This window comes from Cottoperca gobio, chromosome 17, assembly GCF_900634415.1.
Source record: "Cottoperca gobio chromosome 17, fCotGob3.1, whole genome shotgun sequence".
Lineage (NCBI taxonomy): Eukaryota > Metazoa > Chordata > Actinopteri > Perciformes > Bovichtidae > Cottoperca > Cottoperca gobio.
Genome location: NC_041371.1, coordinates 15,898,636 through 15,913,622, shown reverse-complemented (window position 1 = coordinate 15,913,622; position 14,987 = coordinate 15,898,636). Strand labels below are relative to the sequence as shown.

The 14,987-nt window shown below is 39.9% G+C and overlaps 1 pseudogene; it reads right to left on the bottom strand.

The window, feature by feature from the left end:
• Positions 1-588: 588 nt before the first annotated feature.
• On the bottom strand, positions 589-14,568 carry LOC115022750 (myosin-7-like; annotated as a pseudogene).
• Between the last annotated feature and the right edge of the window lie 419 nt (positions 14,569-14,987).

Below are 14,987 nucleotides of genomic sequence, written 5' to 3'. Positions count from 1 at the left end.
TAAAACTGTTCATAAAATGCATCCAACTAATGAAAATTCTGAAGCTGCCTTGAGGAAATCCTGCAACCATTAACAAAATAATCCAGTTTGTTCCCTTGAAATTAACTTGTATTTAGAAGATATAACCAGGATCTAATGCACAGTTTGTATGATATATAAACAATCTACTTGATTTGCCTGAATATGTCACTACATACATATAACAACTCAAATCCAAATGTTAATGTATCATTTGCACAGACAAAGATTGAGATTGGAGATGTTGTGCAGTGATGTGTTTTAAGCTACAATAGTGCATTATATGTACAGGTTATAATTGTGACATAGATACCATTTTAAATATGGAAATGCATTTTAATGATGTAATAGTTATTAGAAACATCAGCCGTAACTAAATGTTTTTGTAGATATGTTGCAAACCTGCAGTTAACTTAGGCTGTGGTGTCAGCAGTATCCTAAGATTGTATTCCAATGTACTGATATAAAGCCAGGTTACAAAAAAAAGGCCAAAGCACAGTTTGAGATGCAGATTAATTTTATTTATTCTACTGAAAAACTGACATGCTTAGGGAGACACTTTTATTCAGACACGGGTGCCTCAGAAACAGGAATTATTTCCATGAGCTTCACTCCTCATCGTGTCCTTTCTGAAATAAGAAAAAAAACAGTTAAACAATGTGATTTAAAGGGTTATTTTTAAAACGCATTATCGTGATTTTGTTAAGCAATGGTGCAATCAAAACTTTTAAATGTTGTAGATTCACTGTCCTACATATTAGTGAGAAGGTTTTGTGCACACTGTACACTATTTATTTGGTGGCATTAATATATTCTATTAGTAATATCATCACTGGCTCATAAACAGTGCCTTATTTTGTTTTGTCTTTTCTGCAATCCCATTCTTTTGATGGGACAAAAATATTAGAATGTACTTTCAATTATGGAGATATGATCAGTCAGCCGGTGACCGAAATCTTGATCATGTGAAGCTTGCCTATCATTTAGATCTGGACGAGCTCACTGCACTCTAAAACACGCAGATGATTTAATAGCTGCATGTGGCTCTTGCAGAACATTATTAAACTGATATCACAGAAGCTTGTGTGAACTGGAATGGATCGATACATTGGTCAAGTCAATGTCAGTTGTGCGTGCCAAATCAACTCCGACTGACGATGGCTGTTGCTAGCTTGGAGCTTTTTGTTGTTTCTTTAGAAACAGGAATTTAAAAAATGGTAACAGATAGTGGAAGGGGAGGAGAATTCTGTTTTTGGCTTATATGCAGAGTCTATATTCTATCAGTCAGACTAATAAATAGTTGACTATAATAGACCTACATACATAGTAATGAATAATATTTTCTCTGATTCTTCTCTGTTACTGATATGTAATTGTGGAATATACAGCACATTTCAATCACCTGAAACACTTATTTACTTAGAGATTTGTTTTTTTGAGAGAAGGTCCTTTAACCTGATGCAGTTTTGGAGAAAATGTAAAAGTTATTAAGTATTCAATATTTTATTATAATCATACAATTGAATTTTCGATTAAAGAAAAGTTACAGAAATGTTTTTTGAATACTCAGCTGTCAATTATATGTCATAGAAAGAAAGAAAATTGGAAACGGCCAAAATCGGATTCAGAATCGGCCAAACAAAATGCAATCAATGCATCTCTAGTAATTTATACTATGTATGATTATAAAGTTTAATCATGATGCATCATCCAGATTGCTGCAGAATTCATTTTGTTTTTAATGTAACCCCAATTAGCCCAAAATGGGCACATGTAACACAAAAAAGGATAAAAAAATAACTGATAATCAATAACCGACCTTCGACCCCACATCACGACTCTTGGCACGTAGCTTGTTGACCTGTGACTCAGCGATGTCAGCTCTCTCTTCAGCTTCATCAAACTCATGTTGAAGCTTACGAAACTTGCCAAGATTACTGTTGGCCTGTTCCTCCTGGAGAGCAGAAACACAATATCCTCATCAGCTGACACCACTGTTTTTCAATTACATTTCATATGTGCCAGTGGCCAATTACATTGATAGTACTGAAGTACAGGGCTGTCCAAATATAATGCAATTTATCAAAGGCTGATCAGTCCACTTTCAAATGTTAGAGTGTACTGATAAGAAAAATCCTGAAGTTATGTAAGGCTCTACCACGTATCTTTTACTTTATTGAGATGGCCATGATATTGAATATGAACAAACACAGATGCATTGTGGGCTAGAATAGGTTTTATGCTTTTTCTATATATATATATACATTTCTCTGAAGTACTTACAGATTCCTCTGTAGCTCTCTTGTAGGATTTGACCTTTAGCTGCAGCTTATCAACCAGATCTTGCAGACGGGCAAGATTCTTACGATCCTCTTCTGTCTGAAAACAAGAATAAACAAAATAATTTTTCAATAGATATTACAATCTCACTGTTCCACAATATTTCCAAAGTGAATTGAAACTTGCCTGATAGGTCAACTCTTTGATTCGTCTCTCATATTTTCGTAATCCCTTGACAGATTCACTGGACTTTCTTTGTTCAGCCTCCACCTCACTTTCCAGTTCTCTGATCTGTAGAGGAAATATTTGATGTTTGAGTTTTTCATATTTAGTATTGTTGTAAATGCCTTTTTATTATGAGGAAGCGTTACAGTTCTAAGATATTTAATATTGTCAGATTCTGATGATTTAGTGATTTAATGAAATAATCGACACTCACCCTGGCTTCGAGCTTCTGCATCTGCTTCTTGCCTCCCTTCATGGCGATCTGTTCAGCTTCATCCAGACGGTGCTGCAGGTCTTTGATGGTTTGCTCCATGTTCTTCTTCATACGCTCCAGGTGAGCGCTGGTGTCCTGCTCTTTCTTCAGCTCCTCTGCCATCATGGCAGCATCAGTAATGGCCTTCTTGGCCTTTTCCTCAGCGTTTCTGCACTCCTGCACTGCTTCCTCCACTTCAGTCTGAAGCTGGGAAGCGTCAACCTCGAGTTTCTTCTTGTGATTTATCAGGCTAGTGTTCTAGTTTTACATAAATGGTAGAATTTGCATTGTGAAAGCAATGAATGTGAAACAAACATGCTAGTATTGGTATTCTCTGTAAGTTACCTGTGAGTGCAGTAGCTGCACCCGTTCACTAACATCCAGCAGCTCTTGCTCAGCAAGTTTGCGAGCTCTCTCAGCTTGCTCCAGAGCAGACCTGAGCTCCTCCAGTTCGGCCTGCAGCAGGTTGTTACGTCTCTCAACAATGGCATTGTTTTCCTTAAGATCTTCATTGGATCGAAGAGAGTCATCAAGCTGGAGCTGAGCATCCTGGAAGAGTGTGAGATGTATTGTGAAGCAACTTAAGTGATAACATAATATGTCCATGTGTTTTTCTTTTCTTTTTTAAAGGAAAAAGAAAATAAATCCATACCTTCAGATGTGCATTAACAGCCTTAAGTTGTTTCTGAGCCTCAGCTGCCTGCCTGTTGGCCTGGCTCAGCTGGATCTCCATCTCATTGAGGTCTCCCTCCATTTTCTTCTTCAAACGAAGAGCCTCATTCCTGCTGCGAGTCTCGGCATCCAGAGAGTTCTGAAGAGTATCCACAATACGCTGTTGGTTTCTCTTTGCTTGCTCCATCTCTTCATCTTTCTCGGCCAGTTTGCGCTCAATATCAGCCTTAATCTGGTTGAACTCCAGCTGGGCTCTGAGATTCTTCCCTTCCTCGTGCTCCAGTGAGGCCTATCATGAAATAAAGAATTAAAATGAAATATATCACTCGTCATTACCAATCATCAAAATAGTTTCACAAGATCCACTGTTAGAACATTCAACATACCTCTGCTTCCTCCAGGGCTGTTTGTATCTCAGACTTCTCTTGTTCCAACTGTTTTCGAATCTTCTCAAGCTCACGAATACTCTTTCCACTCTCACCAATTTGCTCAGTGAGGTCAGCTATTTCCTCTGAGAAACAAAATGTAACATTATCAATGGTTTTGTCATTAGAACACATTCTGCAATAGAGGCGTACACTGGTGTTACCCTTACCCTGCATATTCTTATTCTCTCTCTTCATGGTCTCCAGATGTTCAAGAGATTCTTCATAAGAGTTCTTCAGTTTGAAGAGCTCAGTGCTCAGAGACCTGGCTTCCTTCTGGGAGCTCTCCAGCTCACACTGAGACTCTTCATACTTCTGTTTCCATTCTGCCAAGACCTGAAATATGGGTGCTTAAAGGTCAATTATACTCTTATTTGTTAATCTAAAAGACATTTTTATTTATTTTTATTTAACCTTGTCAAAGTTCCTTTGCTTCTTGTCCAGAGCAGCAGCAGCAGCATTAGATCTCTCCACATCCACCATGAGATCTTCAATCTCATTCTGCAGCCTGTGTTTGGTCTTCTCCAGAGACGAACATTTAGCATTGATTGCTTCAACAGCCTCCTCAGCATCCTGCAGACGCTGAGCCAGCTTCTTCTGGATTATGATTGAATGTATCCCAAGTTAATTGTTTTAAACGTTGCCGAGTTGTTTGAATGAAAATACAAATTACTCACTTAGACTCCTCCAGTTCCTCGGTTCTCTGGATGGCATCAGTTTCGTACTTAGTTCTCCACTGAGCCACCTCAGAGTTGGCCTTGGACATGCCGCGCTGCAATTCAGTCTTGGCCTCCTGCTCCTCCTCATACTGCTCCCTGAGCAGGTCACAGTCATGACGAGCAGACTGCACTGCATGGGCTAATGCATTCTTGGCCTGGAATGAAAGCATATCTTTGCATTTTTATGTACCACTATCTGTAACTAATTTGAACTGATAATTGGTTGCTACCTTGACTTCCTCCTCTAGTTGTCTTTTAAGGTCTTCAATTTGTTGAGAGTGGGACTGTTTTCCTCTGGTTAGTTGAGACACCAGGGATTCCCTTTCCTCAAGCCGCCTTGCAAATTCACCTATATAGTGTATATATATACAAGAATACAATAAGGACTTCGTAATATCCCAAACAAAACACATCGTTCAAATCAAATGCATACCATTCTCAGTTTGAAGCTTTGCTTTCTGTAGGTTGATGTCATTGATGGTGCGCTGTCCCTCTTCTGCCTTTGTTTTGTATTCATTCATCTGGTCTTCCAGAGACCTGCACATTTTCTCCAAATGATTCTGAAAACAAAAAGCACAACACTGGCACATGGCTTACTTCAAGAGACATGAACGTTGTTTTAGAAAGAAAGTATTTTACCTTAGCCTTCACAATATGTTCCATATTGGAGACCACATCATCCAGCTCCAGCCTGAACTCACTCTTCTCCTTCTCAAGTTTCTGCTTGACTCTCTGTAGGTTGTCAATCTGCTCTCCCGAGATCAGCCACACTGTCAGCTTGCTTCTTCCTGAGTGTGGAAGCAGTGGCTTCGTGCTGCAGAGTGGCCTCTTCAAGGTCTCTGCGGAGTTTCTGGAACTCGGCCTCCCGCTTCTTGTTCATGTCAATCTGGACAGATGTTGCTCCACCAGCCTCCTCCAGCCTCTCGCTGATCTCCTCCAGCTCTCTAGCCAAGTCTGATCTCTGCTTCTCCACCTTGGCTCGTGCAGCTCGCTCTGCCTCAAGCTCTTCCTCCAGCTCCTCAATGCGGGCCTAGACCAAAATAAAATCAAAAATGCTCTTATTACTGATTGTTGTCTTAAAATGTCATATTCATGCATCTGCTAACCCAACTTTCTTTATCCAATTGTATTTATTACCTGTAACTCCTTCAATTTCTTCTGGAGCTGGACACTTATCAATTGTTCATCTTCGATTTTGCCATTGAGTTGGCTGATTTCAAAATCTTTCCTGTGGATACATTTAAAAAAATAAGTATATACATACTAGCTGACACATCATTTTAAGTTTTTAGCGGGGAAGTTTTCACATTACTTTTTCAGCCTCTCTTCGATTTGCTGCTTGTCATTTTCCAGGTCCATGATACTCTCTTGAGCTAACTTTAGGTCTCCTTCAAGCTTCCGCTTTGCTCTCTCAAGGTCCATACGCACTTTCTTCTCTTGCTCTAGGGACCCTTCAAGCTGTGGATCGTAATAAATTACTTCTTATTCAGTCATTATTTTACATGTTACAAACAAATCCACTTGATTTTGTAAATTCTTACATCATCCACTTGCTGCTCCAGCTTAGAGTTGGCCTTGGTCAGAGTGTTGACTTTGTCTTCTTCACTCTGCAGATCATCCAGTGTTTGCTGATGAGCTTCCTGTAAGGCTTTCTTTTCTTTGGTCAACTTAGCAATGATTTCATCCAGAGCAGCCATCTCTTCGACCAGGTTCTTTACCTATGGCCAGAAGACATTTGTATCAAGGGCTTCAACACACATTGTAGTTGAGACACACAGAGTACTTTCACAATAATTAGTGTTTGGGGTACCTTGTTCTCGGTGGCGTGCTTCTCCTTCTCCACTTTAGCCAGAGTTAACTCTAAGTCATCAATGTCTTTCTTCAGCTCAGAGCACTCATCTTCCAGCTTCCTCTTCCTAGCAGTCAGTTCAGCATTCATCTCCTCCTCATCCTCCAGTCTCTCAGACAGCTCTTTGGATTTTGCCTCCAGCTGGATCTTGCTTTTGATTAGCCCCTCGCATCTTTCTTCAGCATCACCCAGATTATCCTGCTCCTGTTATTATGTAAAACACCCAGCATTTGACATTGGCAGACTTGGTTTTATTTGAATATTATTTGTAATGCTGACAGATTTTAAACACATACAGATTGAACTTGGAGCTGCAGGTCATTCTTCTCTTGGAGAAGAGTGATCATTTTTTCTTCAAGTTCCTTCTTGCGAGCCTCAGATTTTGCGTAAGCCTCTTTTAGTTTGGCAAACTCTTCCTTCATAATGGCCATCTCCTTCTCAGTCTCTGCTGATTTCAACAGAGGTTTAATCTTGAAGAACATCTTCATCCACGGCCAATTCTTGACCCCCATGAAGGCTCGGATGTTCCACTGGATCACAAATAGTGAATCCCTGCAGACAACAGATCCTTGTCTTTAAATATGACCACAAAGAGATGCAATATGACCACAAAGAGGCACAAAACATCTACAATGAGATGATTTCAAAATGACTTAAATTGTTTTCCTCCCTTCACAATGGTCTCCTGTGTTTGATATTTATTTCAATAATAGTTGTACTATTTGGATTTTGTATGTAAAACAGAGTACATGTGCATTTTGAGGTACTTCTCCTAGGTTGAGTTTTTCATTTCCGAATTAAGGGGTCTACTATCAGTATAGAACATAGGTCACTAACAGGCGGACCGCGGTCCGAGTCCGGACCCAGACGTCGATCTATACGGACCCGGACCTATAATCAAGAAATTATTAAGGGATTTTCAATTTTCTATTTTAACCGGCGCAGCTTTTCTCGTTTTTACGGCACTGGTTTAGAGTTTCAGGAAACTCACAGACCAATTACATGCCATCTCACGTGATGCTACTCAGCCAATCAAATATGTGCATTCCAACTGACAAACATTGCGACTCTGAATACAGACAGATGAGAGGCGAGTGACAGACGGAAAGATGAGTTAGCGATACAAGGAGAGAAGATGGAGAAAGGGAGAGAAACACAGAAGAAGAGACGAGTGAGCGGCAGACAGGGAGAGAAAAATAACTACTCATGGCGCTCTCCAAGAAGAGAGAAGTCAACAGAGCTTTCAACCCAGGATGGACAGACTCATTCATGTTCATCCTTCCCACTGGAGCACAACACCAGCTGTCTCATCTGCTCAGAGACCGTGGTGCTCATTAAAAGTGGTGATGTGAAACGCCACTATGAGACAAAGCACAACGTTTTTGACCAAACATATCCACTCAAGTCTGAACTGAGGGCACAGAAAATAAGCACTCAGAGCCCAATGTGATTTTGATTTGTGACAAAATAAAGCAAACAGGCCACCTGTCAGCATTATCAGCCACAGAGAACAGTTTAACTCAGGATGTGCTAGCCTGGGTTAAAATGTTCAATTGTTAAGATGTGTTGAGACTGATTTATTCTAACATTGGTTGAGAGTTAAATCAAGATGTGAAACAGTTAAAGAAAAAGGGAAACTCAAGCTGCTGCTACTTTATTTTATTTCTCTAAGATTAAGCACTTTATTTTAAGATGCACGATTTGTCAAAAGCTATTTTATTTATTTTCTCAATTTTATTTTTAAATGCAGCCCGAGAAGAACACAAACATATCTACAGTAATATATATATATATCTGTATAGTTCAATGTTAAGTCACAATAAATATTGTCTAAATGTTTTAAAATTGTACTTTCTTTATTAGATTTGACGTTGATACAGCTACTAGGCTGCTTCAATATATATCACACTAATTCATAATGCACGTTACACATTATGATGCTCCGGACCTTTGCTCGCGGACATCTTCTCTAACTGGACCTCTTAGAATTTTAGTTGAATACCCCTGGCATAAGGGGTGTTGTATGCTGTACAGATTGTAAAGCCCCTTGAGGTGAATTTGTGATCTGTGTCACAAATTTGGGCTATATGTATAAAACTGACCTGACTTGACTTGCCTAACAGTTTGGCCATGCTGTAAGCAGTTACCTGTGTATAAAGAATTTCTGGTATTCGATTCTTGCCAGAAGGCCTCTTGCCCGGGATTGGATGCCAGTCATGACTAGTGCTAGTCGATCATCTCGCATCTCCTCTAGCAGACCCAACAGTCCAGCTTTGAAGAACACCTTTTTTTATATGGGCATATTAAATCGTCATTAACAACATATCTGTTGTACAAAATGCATTTTCTATATACAATACTGACCTTGGTATGCCCCAGTTTGTACTGGCTTTGGTCAATATCCAGAGAACCCAACAGTTTCTCGGCAGCCTTCTTGTTGTCGATAAACTGTCCCTCAGGAATGGCATTAGGGTTTAAAATGCGGTATCTTTAAAATAAATCAAACGGATACAATTTTGGCATGTTGTGAAAATATATCATAAAGCTGTCAAATTCTGTCAAGACAACGATTTGTTTTCATTGTTAGTTTTAAATGTAAGCTTGTCCATCACATGCAAACCTCTGTTTGAAATCTCCATAGAGGATCCTGTTGGGGAAGCCCTTTCTGCAGATCCTGATGCCTTCCAGCACACCATTACAGCGCAGCTGGTGCATCACCAGAGGGTTCTCCATGGCCCCAGGAGTCTTGGTCTCATTGGGGATCAGGCAGCGTACAAAGTGAGGGTGAGTAGACCTCAAGTTGGTCATCAGCTTGTTCAGGTTCTCCTGCAAGTTTTCAACAGATAACTTTGAATACATAAGTTAGCTGACAAGTCAAAACTGTGTTTCTGTGTTAGAACTAAGAAGTACAAAACATTCAAATGCAAGTTTCTATCTGGGCCATATTCCATTATATTTTTAGAATTTGCTGCGGGCCAATTAAAAATGGACCACGGGTCGCAGTTTGCCGTAGTTTGGACACCCCTAGCTTAGACCCATAGCAACTATTTGAAAATGTGAATTCAATTATTTTTTAAGTCTTACCCTGTGCAAAGCTGATACAGTTTGAAAGGATGAACCTTTCCTCTTGCTACCTTTGCCTTTCCCACCTGAGTCAGCTAAATAAATAAATGAAAATATTGCAAAGTTAGTCAAGAGAAAACTGTACAAAAAAGCACATATATGAATCTGTATCACAATGTTAATCACTGTGAACCATTACTGTAGGTTTGAATTCATTTATTTTAACTTATGAGTGTCAACATACCTGAATCAGCTCCTACATACGCCGCAAAAAGAATAGATAAAAGCTTAAGTGTAGATTTCTGGAAAAGTGTGACCACGGTCTCATTCAGGGGATCCTTGTTCTTCACCAGCCAGTTGTTGATATTATAATCAACAGTTCCAGCATAGTGCATCAGGGCAAAATCGGCCTCTGGTTTCCCCTTGACAATTCTGGGCTTCTGGAAGTTAGCAGATTTCCCCAGATGGTTGTCATAGAGCTTAGCTTTAAAAGTGGCATCAGAAGCTTTGGGGAACATGCACTCCTCTTCAAGGATGGACATGATTCCCATGGGCTGAGGGGACACAAATATAACTTGTTTTAAATGACTTTAAACAATACATTTATTCATGAACATGTTAGCTGTACAAGTCCTGTCTCTCACCTTTTCAATCAGGTCTAATACAGGCCTGCAAATCCATGCCAAAATCTATGAAAGTCCATTCAATGCCCTCTTTCTTGTACTCTTCCTGCTCCAGCACAAACATGTGGTGGTTGAAAAACTGTTGCAGTTTTTCATTGGTGAAGTTGATGCACAGCTGCTCAAAGGTGTTGAACTGTAATAACATCAATAGTAAGCAAAAATGCACTCAGACATGAAAACGTTAAGCAAACGTGTTACTAATGTTTAAAAGCTTTAGATTCTATGACAAACTTACTTCAAAGATCTCAAATCCAGCTATGTCCAGTACACCAATGAAGTACTGGCGAGGCTGCTTGGTGTCCAGGGATTGGTTTATCCTCACCACCATCCACAGAAACATCTTCTCATACACTGATTTAGCCAGTGCACTTACAGCATAGTACACCTTGGGAAAACATTATGAGGAATATCTTTAACACTCAATTATTTATTCAATTAAACTATCTTCAAAAAGTCCCCTTCAAGTCATTACCTGAGCGACATTTTGTCCCTTGGTGACCCACTCATTTCCTACTTTGACTCTTGGGTGACAGAGGCCTTTGATGAGGTCGGCAGAGTTCAGGCCCATCAGATATGCAATTTTGTCAGCAACTGAGAAAGTGAAAATATACATAAGTGTCTCTTCAACCTGACATTGGGCATGCTCTTTTAGCTCTTGTCTTTCTGTTTAGGGTTATTTGACCAGTGACAAACATGGTTGAACATGACAAGGTGGAAACATACTGTCAGAAATGTAAAAAGTGTTTTTGTTTGATACTGTCCCAATTTATGTATAACAATTGGAGTATTCCAAGGAAATATTTTCTACATCACAAGCTTGCACAAGTATTAAGTTGGTGCAGTGGCTCAGCTGTGGTTGTCATGTGGAGCAAAATAATTTGGGATGGCATGGCCTGTAAAGCGGTTGGGATGAGGATCAGCACCTCAAAATCTGAGGCCATGGCTCTCAGCAGGAAACCGGTGAATTGCCTACTCTGGGTAGGGAATGAGCCTTTACCCCAAGTGAAGGACTTCAAGTACCTCGGGGTCTTGTTTTGGAATGGAAATGGAGCAGCGGGGGCGGTACTGCAGTCACTTTACCGCACCGTTGTGACAAAAAGAGAGCTGAGCCAGATGGCAAAGCTCTCAATATACCGGTCGATCTTCGTTCCTACCCTCGACTATGGTCATGAAGGCTGGGTCATGACCGAAAGAACGAGATCGCGGCTACAAGCGGCCAAAATGGGTTTTCTCAGACGGGTGGCTGGCGTCTCCCTTAGAGATAGAGAAGTTCAGCCATCCGTGAGAGACTCGGAGTAGAGCCGCTGCTCCTTTACGTTGAAAGGAGCCAGTTGAGGTGGTTCGGGTATCTAGTAAGGATGCCACCTGGGCGCCTCCCTAGGGAGGTGTTCCAGGCACGTCCAGCTGGGAGGAGACCCCGGGGAAGACCCAGGACTCGGTGGAGAGATTATATCTCCTCACTGGCCTGGGAACGCCTCGGGATCCCCCAGTCGGAGCTGGCGGATGTGGCCCGGAGAAGGGAAGATTTGGGTTTCTTACTGGAGCTGCTGCCCCCGCGACCTGACCCCGGATAAGCGGTAGACGATGGATGGATGGATGGATGGATGGATGGATGGATGGATGGATGGCCTGCCAACATCGTTCACAATGTCACTCTCGTTCATTTGCATTTGTTTAAGTCTTTAGTCTTTTGCAGCAAATACAAAATGTCAGGCAAAACCCTCAATATTGAGAGCAAGAGCTAGTGTTTCTAGACTATGTATAATACAGTAGATACATTTTGCCAGTTTGTTAGGGGCAGTTAGCTAAAACTAATGCAGTATAATACATTCATCCTGCAATAAATCCTACCATCATGAAGGTTATAATGTACAGTTTTTGTTGAAGCTGTTGAATTGTATTGCGTTACACTGACAGTGTTTCTGTTCTGTTGTCCACCCCATTTATCAGTAAGGGTAGGCTAAATAACGGAAACATTTCTCTGTATAATGTGATACAGTTCAACATCACCACAAACTACATTCTTCAAACTGACCATGAAATGTTATCAACAAATCTCTAAAACAGTTTCAACAAAAGGTTAACGTTATAATCTTTATAAAGGTAGCATTTATTACAAGACAGTTGTATTAGACTACATTAGCTGTAGCTAACCATTTAAATGTTTTATTTTATCAAACTATTATTATCATGTATTAAGAAAAGTTAATAATGCTGGATCAGCAAATCTCTAATGATGACAATAATAATAACAATAATACCGATCTACATATGACAATCTCTCTCACCTTCAGTGCCATCAGATTCGGCCTGCTCCTCTCGCTGCTTCTGCTTAAACTTCGTGTTACCATAGTGCATGACGGCACCTGTCAGCTTGTAAATACTGTTCTTCTCTTCTTGAGTGAAGCCCAGCACATCAAAGGCATCCTGATTGAATAAAAAAAGATGTTATTCTGATATTTCCTTATTTTGTTCTAAATTGATGTTTGCTGTTGTGAATAGAAGATTCAGCTCACATCAGTGGCCATCAGCTCTTCACCATCATTGATGGAGGCTACTGTCGTCTCTCCTTGGGAGATGAAGGCGTAGTCATAGGGGTTGTTGGTGATAAGCATAATTTCTAAAAAAAAAAAAAATTTGTTTTATGATACAATGCATGATACAGTAATAACCATATATCACATTTATATTGTACACTTACCTAGAAGTTCAGGCTTTGCCTGAGACAAGATCTGGTAGAAAATATGGTAGTCCCTCTCTGCTTTGAGCTGATAGGTCACACGAGACTTTTCCAGAAGGTCTGTCAGGTGTAATATATGTTATAATATTGCGTTCCAGTATAAAGTTATTTGTTCTAGGTGTATTACCACTTCTTGATGCAACAATACAAATTCAACACATTTTACAAAATGAATTAATTTGTATTCTACATGGGTGGCACATAGCTACCCTTGAAAATTGATGTATGGATGGATTTAGTTTTACTTACAAGTCTCAATGTCAGCAGAGGCCAGCTTCCCTCGGTTGTCAAAATGAATTCTGATAAATTTTCCCTAAGAAACCAAAGTGTTCATTTTATTTCTAATGTGAAAAACTAACTCTGTCAAGGATAATCAAATAGGCTAACTGCAGTCACACAGATACTCACAAATCTAGAGGAGTTGTCATTCCTGATTGTCTTGGCATTCCCGAAGGCCTCCAAAGCTGGGTTAGCCTGAATGATTTGATCCTCCAGGGTACCCTGTTTTTGTTAAAGATACAAACTTCAGGTTAACTCCCAATTTTGTAAAAGCTTTAAGGACGAAAAGCTTGACTGACTGATTTACCAATGATATTTTCGTTGTATAATATTAAAAATTAAGAGTGTAACAAAAACCTTCTTTTCAGCAGCTGGATCTTTCTTGCCGGTCGGGGCAGCAGCGATGCTGGCAAAGTACTGAATGACACGCTTGGTGTTGACAGTCTTTCCAGCACCGGATTCTCCACTGAAGAGAGACAGAAAGTTTTAGTCCACAATCCAGGACCCTTAACTACTGAAGAGATGTTATTTGGCTCTGTGACTTACGTGATAAGGATTGACTGGTTTTCTCTGTCTGTCAGCAGGAGAGGTTTCAAATGTATCAGTAAAAACATTTTAATGACGTCTGAGTTGAATATTTAATGAAAATGAAGACTTCAGTAAATTTAGATTATTTACCTGACAGCATGTACTGGTAGGCATTGTCAGAGATGGAGAAGATATGAGGAGGAGCTTCAGCCCTCTTCTTTCCTCTGTAGGCAATAACCACCTCTTGGTTGTAGACTGGCAGCGCCTTGTAGGGGTTGACAGTCACACAGAAGAGCCCAGAGTAGGTCTGTCATATTAAGAGAGGCATAGACAAGAGTTGTTTCAGATGCTGAGATGTCTTATTAACGAAGGAAAGTTACAGATTAGACAAAAGTCTTACGTAAATCATCCATGCTGCATAACGCTCTTTGAGGTTAAACAGCACAGCGGGCTCATGGAGGAAAGTGAACATCGCCATGTCTTCAATTTTATCAAACTTTGGCGGGTTCTGAGGGTGTACATCACACTCATTCACCGTGACGGTCTGCAGAAAGATATTATACTGTCTTAAACAAAGGTCCAGGCTTGCACAGCATACATTTAAACTGAACTATATTGATATGATTTACACACCTTTCCAAATTCAGTATCAACAGTGACTTTATCACCGTTACGACTTGTGACTGATGCCTTGACGTACTCAACCTCGGGGTGAGGAACGAAGCATTCCTTCTTCATGTCAAATGGACGAGTTTGGGCTTCTAGTCGCTCCCTGTCTGACTTCCTCAGAAAAGAAGCAGCGACCCCAAATTCTGCCATGGCGGCATCACCCATTTTTCCACCTTCTAAGAATTAAAAAAAACGTGTATTAAAATAAAAAAGTGGTCAAATACACTTTTTTATTTTAATACACCGTTGATGAACCTGGAAAATTTACAGAACTTTTGTATATCCCCATACAAAAAACAATATTTACAATCATTGTCTTGTTAACATACCAGTATTTGTTTAAAAACCTTTTATCATTTAGCTTTTTTCCTTAAATAAAACAACATCATTAATTATGCTTAAATGGATGCACATCTAAGCACATCTAGATTCAATTGGATGTATCAGGCAATTTGATATGTAATAACAATAAACCCAAAAATGGCAGCCAGAAAATAAGTCCATTTATATCAACAGAAAAGAAAGATGCTTTAGGGTTAACTGTTCTTCATCATAATAAAGAAAATGCTGCAGCGCTGTGAATT